The sequence below is a fragment of the Cottoperca gobio genome, chromosome 5 (assembly GCF_900634415.1).
Source record: "Cottoperca gobio chromosome 5, fCotGob3.1, whole genome shotgun sequence".
Lineage (NCBI taxonomy): Eukaryota > Metazoa > Chordata > Actinopteri > Perciformes > Bovichtidae > Cottoperca > Cottoperca gobio.
This window is the reverse complement of record NC_041359.1, coordinates 20,880,113-20,894,375: the sequence shown is the minus strand read 5'-3', so window position 1 is coordinate 20,894,375 and position 14,263 is coordinate 20,880,113. Positions and strand designations below refer to the sequence as shown.

Below are 14,263 nucleotides of genomic sequence, written 5' to 3'. Positions count from 1 at the left end.
TATATGAGGTCAAAGTTCGAGGCACAATATTATGACCAAGTAGTGTGTCTTAATTAAAGCAAAACACATGCAACATTATAATAATTCAATTCCATCCAATAAAAACAAACGTAACTTCGCTGAGGTGGTGTGTGGTTTTGTGGGCCCCTGACGGTGTCGGGGGCCCCACTTTGTGCACCTCTGCCATACACAGTGCGCTCCAGTCTCCTCCTCCCTCTCAGCCCCGCCCTCCAGGAGTGACTCGCTGTCGGAGCGAGGAGAGAGAGGGACTCTGCAGACACACACACACGCACACACACAGAGTCACACACATTGAGCTTTGCTCCTCCTCAGTCCTGCTGTGTCTTTACTAACGGGACAAGTTTAAACCTCCAGGATTTCTCTGCCGGTTCTCCGCTTTTCTCTCGCCTCCATGTGAACATCTCGACCCGGAGTGAGGTGAGTGCACACATTTAGTTTTTTGGGGTGAACCGTTTACTGGTTGAAACTAAACGAGGGGGAAGAAAAAAGAGCATTTTTTTCTCAGTAGAGGAGGAAGAAGCGTCAGGCAGGAGGAGGAGAGGCATGCCTGACTCCTGCTCTTCTTTGAGCAGTTTTAGCTAGCTCACTTTACCGCCTTTCGAAAGGGTCACTAAACGTCTCACTAACGTGCAATCAAACCGGTGAAAACCGTCGTTTCCGCTACTTGTGAATTCAGCTACGCGGTTTGAGATTAGCAGAGCGGCTTCTACATCCTCCCGGGATGTTGCCATTACACCGCTGCAATGTTTCACATGGCTTTCCGACAACCACTACTGCATATCTGCAGCAGATACTTTGGACACTTAGACACAGTTTGAAACTGCTGAAAGCTGCAGAGATTTACTTTGCAAAAGTGCTGTTACTTTATAAATCCCTCTACAAGAACTGAGGAAAGTAAGGAAACTAAGGTTTTTGTAAACTGAGGTAGCTGTGTTTTTAAACTTTTGAATGGAAAATATGTGCACACCTTTTACATTTTTGAACATGTCTGAGAGTTTTTTTTCCTTATGATCCAAAAATAGGTTTGTATACTTTTACACGAGTCACCTGGTGACTGTTATTTCCATTCTCCATGGATGTGTTGAGAAATTGGTGGTCTATAAAAATAACAGAAAATATAGAAAGCGTTTATTATTTTGTGTCAAACATATTTAATTCACAGTGATATAAAACAGAAGCAAATCCTCACACATGAGAAGTTAGAGCCAGCATGTGTTTGATTGATGAATGACTAAACATCGATTATTATAACTGTCTGCCAAAGGACCAACAGTAAAAAAACAAAAAAAACATGAAAGATATTCAATTTACAATAATATAAAAAGAGAAAATCCTCACATTCAAGAAGCTGGAATTTACTTAAAGGACTGAAACTAACAAAACATTTATTTATAGATAAATCTGCTGATTATTTTCTCGATGAATCGCTTCGTCTGTAAAATACTAGAAAACAGTGAAAAATCCCATTTTCCAGTCCAAGCTGACGTATCAATTATCTTGTTTTGTCCGACCAACAAAACCCAAAGATTTTCAGTTTAGAATGATAAAATAAATAAATAAGAAGATTAGTTATCTAAATGCTTGTTGTTTTTATTTCCTGACCAATCGCAACACCAGCACTATAATACAGACAAGGCCACGTTAAACATTTACAAAATCCTTTCGTACCATGACGGCATTGTAATTGAACCATTAACGGGCTGTCTATCGCTGTCACTGCCTCATGTTCACACAAAAGACTGAAAACATCATCCCTTTGTTGGTGTCACTTTGTGCTAGATGTACACTTTGTTAAGGTAGGTGGTATCCCTGCCTGGCTGCGTTGGCCTTTTAAATCTTTGATGTGTAGAGACGTCCTGAGCACTTTCTCCTGCTGTTCCCTTTCAGCATCTGCACTGGCTGTCAGCTCATGTTAGAAATGGACTGTTAGAGAGAGTACAATCTGCCCAAATGTGGACACACTTCCTGTACACAGACTGTGTATTTATCTGTGCATGCAAACCTGCAAGTACCTGAAAACGACCTACAGGTCTACATCAAAGACATGCAAGAAGACGTAAAAGCAAGGCATGGCAGTTTTATTTATAGAGCACATTTCACATACAGAGGAAGGTTTAAAGTGCTGTACGGTAAAGTTAAAACAATGCAATACAAAGGTAAAGCTTGGGTAGGTAAATTTGGAGAAGCCAGCAAGAGTAAGAAAATTATCCAATCTGAAAAACCCAACCTGGTGTTGCCAACTCTTTTCCAATTAAGTAGCTAACGGCACTAGCTCAAAAAGTTGCTAAATCTAGCGAGAAAGTTGCCAAGTTGGCAACACTGACAGCACGTCCCTTCAGACCTCCCTCTGAATCCACTCCCCCAAAATGATCAACAAGGATGTTGTGGTCAACGAACATGACTATTGTTAGTACTCACAGCTGCCTTATTGCAATTATTGTGTGTACCTAATGCAGACCCTTCAACACACATGTGAGCAGCATAAGCAATGCATTCCTCCGCAATACAGCCCAACAGCTCCTCTGGTATTCCAGACAATAAATCATTAGGCTGTATACGGTGTAATGGCAAAATTAGATTCCTCTGAGTGAGCCGTCTCTGATCTCCGAGGAGCCACACTGCGCTGCTTCAGTACTTCCTTTCCGCTGATGAGCTGCCTCCATAATATATTCTCTCTAGTTTTGTACCCTAACCGATGTTTAATTATTCCAACACGGTGATTTGGCTGTTGCTCATAAAATATTGAAACAGAAGCGGCCCAGGAGGCACTCTGAAAGACACCGGCTTCACTTTATCCTTAAATACGACTAGGAATGGATCTGGGTGCCGTCTGTGAATGACATCAAAGCAAGTCAACACAGACGCACAACCACCACATAGAAGTTGTTGCATGACATTTGTGAAGTCTCATGTTTGCATTGGAAATATGTTCCTTCTTGACCTCCTGCTGATTAAGATGCCTTCTCTGAGCCGTGCCTGAAATTAGTGTGCGGGATTACTATCGGAAAGCGATTATACTAGATCAGCGTTCTGATTACAGCTACCAACCAGGCGCCGTCTGCTAATCTGTTGTCTTAATATGGAGACAGGCAAATCTCAGGGCAGCTATTAAGGCTACTTAGGGGCGTATAAAGTCCACGGCCCCGTCTCTTGTCCACTTAGAAATCATCAAAGTGTTTTTTTTTTACATTTTACACCTGCTGGGTTTGTCCCACCATGAATGTTGATTTGAATATGTAGGTTTGTCTTCAGAGTTGTGTGTTAGTTGCTCAGATGCATTTGCCTTCACACACATTTCCCCCCCAAAAAAGTTAAGCCGGGCGAAAGCATTAGCATCTTCCCATTTCTTATTGTTCTCTCGCGTGTATTCAACTGTATGCACTGACAGGATTGTGAGGATGTAAATGTAAGTTATACTCGCGCTCCTCAGATTTTTGGGTTTTGTAAATACTTAAGTGATCAGTAGACATAATGGTGGATCCCCTGCTGATTGGTGCATGCTGGGATATATGAACCCTTCGTGTGACCACTCACTGAGAGGATAAAACCACAACCCTGTTTTGTAGAGAAGAGCTTTAGCATCATGTCACCCCGATCGATCAGCACCGTGTGTATGTGTGTGTCCGTTTAGTTTGTGTGTGTGTGTGTGTGTGTGGCTCCTAATTTGCAGATAGTCACTGTCAAGTTACCATGTCTCCACATTTGTTTTTTTTATGGTTTCAGATAAATAGAAGGATTACAGACTCCTTTATGGCTCCAGACAGTCCTCCTATTTCTTAGGAGCTCGGCCACACTAGAATTTTATATCCATCCACTTATCGGAAATGTAAATATTAGAAATCTAAAATCAAAACTTCAGACTGAAATCACATTTCAGTGGTTTTGCTCGCAAAATTTAAATACATTTTCTTTGTGCTTTTGCATAAAGTTCCACATGTAACTAAATCAAAACTTTCTCAACAATCATACAAGTAAAATGGCGTACACCACCCAGTCCTTATGATCAAATCTAAAGCTGCAACAATTTGTTGATTTAATCGTTTATTTGAATGACGGGCAGAAAAATAATCTTATTGATAAATTATTTGAGTTATTTGTCACCTAGCTCCAACTTATCATTTCTGCTTTATATCAATGTAAACTGAATATCTTTAGGTTTTGGGCTGTTGGTGGACATCTGCAGACGTCCCCTTTGGTTTCCACAGTATTGTGAGGTTGTATACCAATTGATTAATCCCTACACACACTCTGTTAGACAAAAAACCACCTTCATTACACATGACCCTTCACCTTCACACCCCTTTCATAACTCATTCCTACTCCTCACATCAGGCCGAATGAATTAATGAATTTTGCTACCATTTTTACTACTTTCTGGTGTGACCTGGAATATAGGTTCATACCATGAAACTTTTTTTTCTTAGTTAACATTTTAGAGCAACCTCGTCTTCACTCACTCTCAACATCTATGTTTCTTCACACTGATGTCCATGAAGCAGTTAAAGGAAAAGTAAAACTCCTGTCTCTTTAGGCTTTCATGCATAAACAGTGTTCTTTATAACTCAGTGTTTTACATCCTTTTTTTAAAAACCCTGTGCTGTATTTGTAGCTCATTACATGTTTCAGTGTTAAAGCCCAACCTCTCATGCAGACTGTGTCTTTAGCAGAACCACCAATCAGAGTCAGTGAAGTGTTGTGAACAGGAAGTGAGCTCATAGAGTTTGTGGCCTGCACTGTGTGTTCAGGAAGGCGTTTGACCGAGGGGGGCATTGTGAATGTTTTTCCTCACATTGTTGTGGAAAATACGCAAGCAAGCCTCTCTGGTCTAGTTTGTGTTCAGCACATTACTCATATGTACATGGAATTATTGGATTTTCCCACGTCTTATCCAAGTTATCTTCATAATATCAAATATCTACATTGCTTTCCAACTGTTTTTCACTGTCCATAAAGGTTCATGCTTTCATTCATTCTGCTCTCCTGATGTGCAAAATGCCTTTTAGATTAGAGAACACAGCTGGTGAACTTCAAAGACAAAATTCAGCCAACATCGAAAGTGTTGCAAGTGTCTGTGTGTGTGTGTGTGTGTGTGTGTGTGTGTTTTCTTTTTGAAGGCTGTTTTTATGAATTCCCCCTCTGCTGTTTGAGATGGGGCCTTTTAATGTCTGGTTTGCTCTGTCTTGCATCTTTGTCTGCGCTCTACAGCCATTGGTCTACAATTGACTGCCCACTCTGGTGCCTGGTAGGGCCAAAGCTGCAGTTGAAGGGTGTGTGTGTGTGTCTCAACTGTCATTTTTTGCCCTTTTTTGACGATGGCTCGCTGTGCTTGAAAACCCTCAATACACACACAAACTACTCACACACATACCACGCTCTGTTAACCGCTAATGTTTTTCCCTTTAAGGTTTTATAAACCAGTGAGAACTGATGCTCCTTCAGCTATGTGGCCTTCTGTTGCACCGCCGATGACACAATGACTGTCAGTTTTCTCCTGCTGTGGGTCAAAGTCCCCGCTGGGTTTCAGTCCAGCTATCTAATTACCTCCACTAAGGAAGGTATGTTGTTTCTGTCCTGTTTGTTTGTCAGCAGGAGGTCTTAAAACAATCACGTTGACCGCTTTAAAAGAAATTTAGTATATAGGAACGTTATTTCTTTTTTAGATGTGACTCAAAAACAGTTCTAACATTAAAATGACCACATGGTAGAAAAGTAAATCAGCAACAATATGAATCCCAATATCGACTGAGATTTGAGAACCATTATTTTTTATTTTACCTTTCAGGTTGTTTCCATTATTTACTTCAAATGTAAACAACACACCACACACACAGGAGATCATTTGGAAATGTCATAAAATGATGCTATCTTCACATTAGGTTTGTTTGAAGCCTGTTTAAGAGAAGGAGAAGGAAGCGTGGTGATTGGATTAAGTGCAGCGGACCTTGAGACTATCACCGCCCCACGGTATCTTCCCGTATTATTGCATTATGATAACAATAAATGAGCCGTGAATCCTTAAGTGTCCCAGATTCAAACTAAACTAGCAGTGTGAAACTGCATCGGATCACAAATGGATGAACCTGAGGAAAGTCGTTTTTTGACCAAATATATGTTGTCAATGTTATTTTTGCGATTTTTGCACCGCAGGACGGGCAATGTCAAGTAAGGCCAACTATCACCTCATTCTACAACTTTATTTGCTGCTTGATACAAAAGGAAAACATTTTTCATGACTAATCTACATAGAAGTCTGCTCTGAGAACTCTGCTTGCACAGCAAACCACCAATCACAATCATTCTTGATCAATTTATCTAACAACTAGAGCAGGCCCTGCTTGTTGTCGACCGCAACCGGGAAATGATAGAGGAGCAGGAGAGAACACAGAAAAGAAAGATTTGGTTGCAAAAGGAATATTTCAGCTACAGGATGATGTTTTTTTTATGTGAATTTACTCTGGCAGAAAGAACATATTGTGCAGATCAACTGTACTCTCATCTGTTTTGTCTGCCCTGGGTTTTCTGAAACTAACAAATACAGACAGATCTCTGTTCTGTAATGTAGTAAAATGATAAATCAGCATGGTTAGCTCTTGCTCCGGCCATGTCACAGTAGCTGGGACAGTGGAGGCTCACTGCGCACCCATCTTGGTTTAGTAGTGGATTAGAAGTGACACTTACTGCAGGATGGCTGAGTCTAAGCCTTGTTTACTCTGGATGGGTCTTAGCCTGAGACTCAAACCATCATTAGGCAACACAATGACTCAACAGTGGGACAGAGCTCCAGACATGCAGAGCCAGAGAGAAGACTAAAGAGGGAAAAAGAGTAGGAGGAACAATTTAGAAAAGAAACATAAAAATAGAGGATATTCCTGAATTTGCTTGAGATTAGAGTGAACCGGATAACTTCAGCGGGGGGGATGGGCTAGGACGGGCTAGGACCAGGAGGCCTGGGTGTGTTGTGGTCAAACCCTTTTATAAATAAACAGACAGATTGGTCTAAAATAAACATGAATTGCTCATGTCAGCGAGGAGCAGATGGACGAATAACCCCACCCAGGACCGGGACAGGACAGCGGGCATTAAACATGGGCTGCTGCTGTTGTGCAGAGAGGCTGCAGGCCGGGTTTTTCCTACACTGAGGTTGTGTCCTTTTGTTAAACTATCTACACAACAAAATCTGCAGAAAACTCTAAATTGACTCCAGTAGGGATCAGTGTCGTGTCAGGGAAGGTGGGCAACCCTGACCGGAGAGTCTAGATCTCTGCTGGTTGTCTTGCCTTCACTTCAGACCTGCACAATGTTCTGCTGATTTAACAGAAAGCAATCGATTCGTGGTGGGCAGGTGAAATAAAAGCCGTCCATTTATAAAAAATAAATAAATAATAATTTCAAGGAATAGAAGGAGCCACACAATAACAGAGATGAAAAGCAAAGGGAAACTACAGGCTTGCATAATAACGAAGCAGAGTAAGAAGAATAAACTCATTTTTAGACATGGCACTGCATGAATCTGTACTGCAGAGTGCCTGCTGGTGAGAAGAGGTGAATCATATTCCTTCAAAGTTAGCCTAATTGACTGTAAGACAGGAATACAGATGACTGAGTCTAGATGAGAAGACTTAAGCTTCTTACACACAGAGAACATGCAACATTTCTGATTAAATTATCTGGAAGAGAGTTTCCCAATAGTTCACACGTTGCTCTTCTATTGTGTATTGAAAAAGTCTGTTGAGTTGTAATGTTTGGGTCGCATAGGTTATGCAATGCATGTGTAAGAGATGGCACGTATGTTGTGAAACAAAGTAAAGCTCCATGGTAAAGGTAACATGTGAAGTTAATAGCGTTGTGAAGCAATGTTTTACGAGTGGGTCCTTGTTTTGTTTGTATCACGTACAAGCGTGAGCACACGGGGGACGTGATGCACACTCCTGCCGCTGGTTTCATGCTATTGCAGTGATCGAAGAAGGGGGTAGTAATCCGCCTGCAAAGACGATCAAGGAGAAGCTAGCAAACATGGATGTAACCAGTGGACGGTTTAATAAAAAAGGCTTACAAATGAACGAGGAAGGAATTGCATTTGTAGCTGTAATGAGTAGTCAATTAATTGAGTCGTCATTAAATGATCTATCTGTAAAGAATGGTACCTTTGCTTGAAATGCCCATACCCACTAAACATGGTAGTCCATCTTACTCGCTGTATGTTTCCTCCTCTTTGTGATGAGGTTTAATCCTATGAGTTAATAGAACAGATTCTGACCTCATGTCCCATTTGAGATGTATCTCCTTTTTGGTACATTGCATAATAAAAAACAAGCACCCGCTCAAAATACACGTTAAATAGATTTTAAAGGCTCCTACAAGAAACCTCAGTGTACCTAGCAAAGATAAACAAGGAGCTTACGAGGTGTACAGAAAGAGTGCTCTAAATCCTTCAGTTTACACACTGTCTGCAGGGTAATCTGAGGCTTCGGCCTCCCTCCACCCGGCTGCTGACACTGTGGAGGGCTTGTGCAGGAATGGAAAATGTTTCTGTATGCTTGTGTCAGTTGACATAGTTTTGTCTCTCTGCAGCACATGGAAGAAAAGCATGCACGTCTTAACCCCTTTTGTTACAGTTCATTTTTAGGAGATTTAAGTTTACAATATACAAACGAGATGGGAGTTTGTCTCTCTGAGGCAAAAGGGTGGGTTAGTTAGAAATGCATTTTTTTGCTAATTTGTTGCTGCACTTTGTTAACACGCAATGTTATTGGTTGTGTGGCGGTTAGGGCCCGTGTTTTTTGTTTTATTTACTTGCCATTCCTCACATCATTTTCATTTTGGGGGAAGAAAACTCCTCCTCTGAATCCAATAGGAGAGCACAAGAACCTACAGCGAGCATACAAAGTGTTTTCCACTTTGTAAAACTTCATTTTTATTCACACCACACCAACGACACTGTAGCAGATTGATAGCGTATTTCATCATCTCTCAATATTTAACACAGAGCAGGTTTGTTCGTCTTTGCTTGTTTAGTTGTAAGTATATTTAGCATCATATTTCTGTCTTCTGCATCCTCCACTTTCTCAAAATGTCAAAATCAAGATGGAGAAGCAGGAGAAGATACTTTTTTTTTTTATAGAAACATGCTGCAAAAAGCATGCTGGGTAAAATGTAATGACGTCAAACAAGTAGCAGATTTAGTTTGTTCTAGTGTCATAGCAGATTCTTTAAATAATTAAGTAGTATTATTGGAATTTGCCCAATAAGGTAAGAACACTGTAAAAGACAAACTGCTGCTACTTGGAGGTAGTATCCTGCAGTCTTTTCTTACAGAAATCCAGACATGTTTGGTCCCATCACAAGTACAGAAAGTATAACAAGTCTTGGAACTACAATCTTTCCTCCCTCCCAGGATTTGTTCATAGACATTAATTGACCTCTACGTCTTACACTTTTCCTTTCAGATGATTTGAAGTGAGTTCTGAGTTCTTTTGTCCAGCTTGGCTAAATAGTGGATTGCAGGCGGTACAATGTACTGTTGGCCCTGGAGCGGTGTTGACCTGGCTGTGTCAGGCAGGACAAAGTACAACCATGAATAAGGTTAACAGGAATTATAATTAGCGTACTAGCAGCGATTAATATGTTGGTCACTTACATTTTGGTCAGTAGGCCCTGCAGGATTAGCCCTGGCAGTGAAAATGTATATTTACTGCAAGATTACCGTCTCTGTATTTAAAATCATCAAGTAAACAGCTTATGTGCGCATAAACTAATGTAGTTTGGGTGCTTATGAGCGGAGTTGAGCTTCTACATGTTTATTGCTGTGGAATATTGAATTACTTGTGGGCACAAAAACTAAAGCTTTAAATGCAGCTGGCCATCCTGTAGCAACACTTTGCTTTTGTCGACATGCAGTCTGATATCTACCTCTGCCCTGGTTCACTACGACAGGGGAGACAATGACCCAGAATCTAGTTGACCTGAGTGCTTTAAATCAAGGCTTCACAAGAGGAAATAAATTCTCTCCCCACCAGCACGCCCAGCGCCAACTAGGACAAGTAATCCAGACAGAATAAAAACGTCCTCTTAGTCGACGCCGAGGGAGAGAGGGATGGAGGAGTGACGGCGTGATGGAAAGACAAACAGAGGGAGTGAGAAAAGCCGGTGTATTGACTGGTGCGATGGAGAAGTGGTGCAGTGCTGCAATAGAAACACGCTTTCTGGCTATACGTTATCTCATGGGACACTGATATGAGCAGTCCTATGGAAAGTAAATTACACATTTTTTTCTTTTTACAACAACCTGTTCATGAATCAGAGCGCTCTGCTCAGTTCATCTTCCAGTCAGTTGGAATGATCCTAATATTTAGGGCTGGGTACCAAATGTGGCATTGCACTTCTGGCCACATCTGTATTATTGATTACTACAGTATTCTTTGATCAGATCGTTTCAGATTTAAACCTGAAACGCAATTTACAATGTGTGCAGTGTTCTTGAAGTGGCATGTGATTCAGTCAAAAGCTCCAGAACAAAGATGATTTTCAAGACTGATTTTAAGAATAAGCCATCAACTCAAAGCATCACCAGTTTTAGTTATTTGTACAGATTAAACAAACAAAATATACAATGTTAACACCATGTTAACTAGTGAGCTTTAGAAGTGCTGGTAGGGTGGATTTCCTTACCTTCACAGTTTACAGTACAGTGCCAATTTATTCCTTTAACTCTCTGCAAGAAACAAAATTGAGTTCCAAAAATGTGAATTTTAGCTTTTTATAGAAAAACATGTTTATATTTGTTAAAGTAAGGTATCAAAAAGAAGCCATTTTAATAGTGTGTGTGTGTGTGTGTGTGTCGTTCGAGGAGCTCTGGCTCACTGAAGCCTGCCCTGTTTTCTGTTTATCTGTTTACGTACAGCAGCAGCTGCTACTCTGCTTTTTCTTTCCACTCCTCTGCTCCCCTCTGCCACCGAATAAGAAGGTCTCCTTTTTATTCTCATTTTTGTTGTTGAAAAAGGAAACGGCTGCTGTCACTGCTAAGGGAGCCGAGAAAGACGTCCATAACGTAACGCAACATAATGGGAGAGAAAATAAAATGAACATGAAAGAGATCTGAACATTTCCAAAAAGTAATCTCATTCCAATTGAATGCTGATTGAATGGGATGCACAATAATGAAATTGGCACTTTCATGAAATCTGCTTTTCTTCCATGGCAAAACTAAAGATATACATGGAGACGGAGACATGAATGAAAATCATTGTAGGTGAAGGTGAAGCAAAAATAAAGCCTGATTAAAAGATTAGCATATAGAATACATAATTAGTGTATGTAGCATCAAGACATTATGTAACTCGTATACAGTGAACAACATTAGAGGACACAGACGTGTATAATACTGGAATCTGAGCACATAATTTAAAAGAGGTTAATCTAATGAAAAGCAGCATTAAACAGAAAATGAATCAGTGATTCATTGACTGAGGGGAACTGCAGTAGTACTTCAATCTCTACACTGTGGGTGTACAGTGACTAGCACTGTGTTTTAAGGTGTGTGTCGACTCTCCAAACTCAGACCTGCATTCTGTCAGTTTGACTTCAGTGACTTTACTCTGACATGGCCAGGGGGTCGTGTTTCGGCTAATGGCTGCGGTTGTCAGAAAGGTCAGATGTCAAACTTCAGTGCAGCAGTCAAAACCAACTGCTTCCTGTTTTAATGGCCATGTGCTGTGTCATTAGCCTTTTGTGAAGTGTTTCCAAAACATGGACTCAGGGCCCAAATTAATTGCCAGTGTATGATAATGAGAACGTTTGAGTAAAATTGCAGTTCTGAAATAAAATAAACCAAGAAACTAAGTTGAAGAGCCGCTGCTACTGTATGATCAGTGAAGGAAACGTCGGGTTTATTACAACTTGGGCATTGTTTTCATATTTTTTGTTATCTGTGATGATAACATTGTACTTAGATCTGGAATCACAAGTACAACGGAAAGATTTAAAGTTTTAAACAAACCACAGTCAGTCAAATTTAGTCCGAGGAGAAAACCAAGAACACACCAACAATAAGTGAGCGATTATTGAAATGCTTTAAAAGAAGTAGTTTGTACGACGTATCGTCCGATCACGTTGGAAGACAAAAGTGTTCACAGCTGCTCCAAACGGCTTAAATTGAAGTTGAGAAACGGTTATCTTTTTAAAAATGGGGATAACGGCACACATTTGGGTTGGGTTTCAGGCGCACTTTATCAGTGGCTTCCAGTCAATGGTACATCAGATTGTCAGAGTACCTCGCCGTCAACACCATCCGTCATGTCCCCAATGTGTTCATTTGAAAATGTCATTTTGAACAAGGTGATGTGTATATATGAACACTGTAAGTTACATAAAAGTGGATATTGTAACAATATATTTGTGGTTCTTGTCGTCAACAGTAAGCTTTGGTCTTTATTCCCTCCCTTAGTAGGTTTGATCAAGTTTACTCTGGAGAACGAGAAAAGCTGGATGTTGCTTGTGACATTCTTTCTATTTCACCTACTCTGACATCTCAATTGCATTTTGTCATATTAGGATTTGTCCCCGTCTGATAATACGAACGCTCCTGTTTCTTGCCCCGTCGCTGTGTTTTGAGATCTCAGTACTTGATTAAATGATGGAAGAGCGAAGTTGTGATAAACCAGGATTGTTCTTAAAGTCAAAAGCAGGATTTATTGTTTTAGATCCACAACAACAATCATAAAGATCTGATTCATGAGTTCAGCCTTAGTGCAACCCATCCAACATTAAGATGTTTTGTGTGCTACATGCTTAGCACCTATTAGCATGTGGTAAATGCCACACATTGTCGAGCCTTTTCTGGTATGCAAAGAGTGGGCTCTGCATTGGTTCTCTTCCAGTTTAATGTCAGCTGAGGACGTCATTTTCACCAGTGACAGACGGAGCGTGTTGACAATTACCACACAGTCTAATGTTACGGATTTACTTTTGTCTCCAATGACCTTACCGCTTTGATAAGGCTCAATTCATTTAGCAAAAGCCCCTATGGTTCAGCTAAATCATGAAATTAGAAGAGGGCATATCATTCCTAGAGGCCGTGTTGTTCATTTTTTAAACATGAAATTGGATCGAGTTCTTTCATTTGGAAATGTCCCTAACAAAATAATCCCGTTGCATTCTTCAAGATGTGGTGTAAGAAGTTAACACAGCCAAGAGGAGCCAAACACTCAGTCTTTCTTAACTTTAATTAATAGTGAATTGTCTCCTATGCTTCATGGCCCTGGAACCATGGGAGTCCACTGATTAAGGATCTTGTTGGAGTGATATACGGTTTTAAGAAGTGAAGTGCTTGTATTTGAGCAGTGAATGATGGTGGGTGTCACTGCTGCAACTCCTGCTACTATCAGGCTGAATGCTTTTGTTGGTCCTTTTCAAATCAGCGTGGCCTGCCTTTGGTATTACTAGGTGATTAAACGAATTAGCTGGGAGACATAAGCACTCACATGTGTCTCAGGGACTCGGGATGAGGATTGGGGGGGAAGAGTGGAGTGGGGGCGCGGGGGGGGGGCAGAGTTCGAGGGACACAGTTTTATGTCCCTTTTGTTTCACACGCAGCCAGGCATGCAAACACAGTGTACACACACACACACACACACACTTTCTCATGACATTGAGCATGTAGATAAAATGCAGACACACACACACACACACACACACACACACACACACACACACACACACACACTGGCCCATTGTGTGTGACACTGCTGCCACTGTGTCTCCATGCAGAGCGTCCTGACACAGCACACGCCTCCTCGCTGCTAAATGTCGCTGTTACTGACATTATTAGTGATACAAAGTGGTGTGTGTTTGCGTCCGTGTCATGATGTTCTTGTGTATGCTGACATCTTTATATTAATTTGGCAACTAATTTGATAAATTAATAATCGTTTGAGTCACCTTGAGTTTAAATATATTAAGCTTTTCTTCGTTTTATGTCATTTTTAACTGAGTTATTTTGCACATTTGTTTTGCACTGTTAGTAGAACAAAAGAAGACATTTCAGTATGTCATCCTGCTTAATTAACTTGATTAATTAATGAAAAAAGAAAACAGTAAGCAGACTATTATCATTAGATGTGCAGGAACCCTTCAATGATTTATTTTCAGAGCTACAACTCTGTCATTATTTTTCTATCTTTTCGTTTTATTACTAATATATAATCGATTCTTAAAATTGCAGTCAATTATCTGAACAATTTGAACT

The 14,263-nt window shown here is 40.5% G+C and overlaps 1 protein-coding gene across 2 annotated transcripts in view; it reads left to right on the top strand.

Annotated features, from left to right (window-relative positions):
- Positions 1-263: 263 nt before the first annotated feature.
- Positions 264-14,263, top strand: part of ppp1r16b (protein phosphatase 1, regulatory subunit 16B) — a 79,563-nt gene continuing 65,563 nt past the window's right edge. For both annotated transcript variants that reach the window (XM_029432439.1, XM_029432438.1), the window contains exon 1: positions 264-438. The gene's annotated coding sequence lies outside the window, so the exon portion shown is untranslated. The remainder of the gene's footprint in view (positions 439-14,263) is intronic.